The following is a 2671-nucleotide window of genomic DNA, read 5'->3' on the forward strand; positions in this document are numbered from 1 at the left end:
TTTAGGTTGGACATTAGGAAAATGTTCCTAACTGTCAGGGTGGTTAAACACTGGAATAAACTGCCTAGGGAGGTTGTGGAATCTCCATCTCTGGAGATATTTAAGAATAGGTCTATCAGTGATGGTCTAGACAGTATTTGGTCTTGCCATGAGGGCAGGGGACTGGACTCGATGACCTCTTGAGGTCCCTTCCATCCTAGAGTCTATGAATCTATATTTGATTATTTTTGTGATGCACTTAGTATTGCAGACCATTCAACAGTAAAAAAAATGTTTTTGAACTCCATTGTAAGAAAAAGATGTGGAGGTCGGGGCACAGGGGAGGAATGGGAAGTGTAGGAAGGTGAAATCAAGTAATTCCTTGCATGAAAGGGATAAAACTTGTGAGGGTTTTTTTGTATTACAGCTGTAATAAGCTTTTTGTAATAAGCTATTAGTCACAGCTTTCACCCACAAATTTAACTCATGTGCAAAATACACCACATATGAGTCATAGGTGTTAAATTTAAATAATTATTTAATCAAAACCTTTTTTGGTGTGACTCTCTGTCAAAATTAATCAGAGTTTTTGGGGTTCCCCTGTCTCAAATACTAGGTTTCTGGGTTCAATGGCAACTCAAAAGGTATTACTTGTGTTTTGTTGTGTACTTGGGCTCTCAATGGTTGGCTTTTAATGATTATTTTACGCATCAGTGCAGAATACATAGGCCATCTTATCATCTCGGTTCTATGAGTTAGTGCTACTCTGAAATAATATGTATCAAAGACCTAGATTTGTCCCAAAGACCTTCAAATGATCCTGCTGTACACAGTACTGTACAGTGTCATGCAGTCATGTACTTCCTTGACTATGGGTTTGTTCTTTTCAGGGACTTCTATTGCATCCATCACCATGACATCTGAGTGCCACCGGGCTCTGATCCTGCAAGCTGACCCACACAAAGTGGTCCAGCAATATAATGCAAGATTGAAGCCTTAGGGCCTGATTCAAAGCCTACTGAAGTCAATAGAAGTCTTTCCTTCAACTTTAAATTAGGCCATTTGTGTTATTTGGATAGACAAATATCTAAAATAATGTCAGCAATATAGCTCTCTGGAATACAATGCCCATGTCTTTCAAGTGTTGTGCTATGCTGTTCGTGCTCTACATATAAAACGGGTGGCACTCAGGAGGTTAAACAGACATAGCTGTATAGAAAAATAAAAACTAACCCACAAGGATCAGATGTTGTAATCAGCTTTCCATAATAGATTATTATATTACACAAGTATAAAAGTTAATAATTTTATCATACCAATGAATAGACAGAACCCTGCACTAGTACACTTATCTTTCGAGAGCACAAAGATCATGTTTTAGAGGCACCCATAAAATCTGGTATTGCTCTAAAACAAAGGTGACTATTCACGAATACACATGGAAATAGATCCCGTTAAAAAAAAAGTTTTGTGAAAAATTTCAAAATTGGTACATAGTCTACATTTTATGAGGTTCAGAACAGACCCCTATGTATTTTTTTCCCCAGAAAAGTTTCTTGAAATTTTTTACAAAAAAATTCCTTATGTTTTCAAAATAAGAAAATATGATTTTAGACAAAATACCAGCAAAGAAAAGTAGGATTCTGAAAGAAAAAAGCTTAAGGGAAACAGAAAGAGAGAAAAACTGAAAAGTTGAAAACAATAACTAAGCTGAATTGTTTGCTTCAATTTCATAGAGAAACTGAAAAAAATTCAAAGGTCAAAAATTGTGAAAAAGTTCTTTTTTTAAAAAAACCAAAACTGTTAGTGCAAAACAATTTGACCAGCACTGGAATTACTGTTGATAGTAGCTGGTATGGGTCTTGCATTTAAAAAAAAATCTCAAAAGTATTCTACATTCCCAAAACTGTAGTGCATGTTATAATGTTTGGGACTGGTATTGTAAAATGCTGAAGTGGCTATGCTACTAGAAGTCTGTTTTAAGTGACCGAAGACAACCAGAGGCATGGATTAGGTAATATAGTGATGGAGGCATTTGAAACTCAAAGATACGATGGATGGATAGACTTGTTGCAAGAGTGACTAGTTATTATCAGGGTAAACATGTAATAGAGACAGGGTGAAATATAGTGTCAAAAAGAGAGAAAAAGAGTTTTGGGGGCTTGAAGTTTTGCTGCTCCTGAGTGAAGAAAAAGATACCTGCAAGAGTGTGCAATGAAGCAAGAAAGAACAAAAATGAAGTCTCCGTTGGAAAGCACAGCATGTCTCCCCTTCGTAACATGCTGCATCAGCTCTGCCTCACATAATGGCAGCTGACCCTGCAGACAGGCAGACTCCTTGGAAATATAATGGTGCAATAAGCAGAAAAACAAAGTCATAATGTCAGCTGCATACCTACAAGTACCACATTCTGTGTGCTATATTTAAATGAGGTTACATAGCTCCCATGTGAACTCTATCACTGCAGTCAGAGAGCATGTCTTCAGCAAGAGAACCTCCCCCCTTCCTCTGTTATGTGTCACATCATGTCATGAATTACACAGTAAAAATGAACAATCTTTTACTGGTAATTTGTACCATTTCCAACATAATGGGATCTCATTCTTAGTTTAGGCTGCTGGGTGAAACAAATAAATAAACAATAGACATGGCATACCAAAAACCCAAGGGCCACATGACAGAATCAGAGCAA

General features: G+C 37.0%; 1 protein-coding gene across 1 annotated transcript in view; it reads left to right on the forward strand.

Moving 5' to 3' along the window:
- The window catches only part of LOC116827241 (phospholipid scramblase family member 5), a 22687-nt gene extending 21502 nt beyond the window's left edge, over window positions 1-1185 (forward strand). Inside the window, exon 8 of the mRNA XM_075068968.1 lies at window positions 870-1185. The gene's annotated coding sequence lies outside the window, so the exon portion shown is untranslated. The remainder of the gene's footprint in view (window positions 1-869) is intronic.
- The last annotated feature ends 1486 nt before the right edge of the window (window positions 1186-2671 follow it).

Source organism: Chelonoidis abingdonii, chromosome 8 (assembly GCF_003597395.2).
Source record: "Chelonoidis abingdonii isolate Lonesome George chromosome 8, CheloAbing_2.0, whole genome shotgun sequence".
Taxonomy (NCBI): domain Eukaryota; kingdom Metazoa; phylum Chordata; order Testudines; family Testudinidae; genus Chelonoidis; species Chelonoidis abingdonii.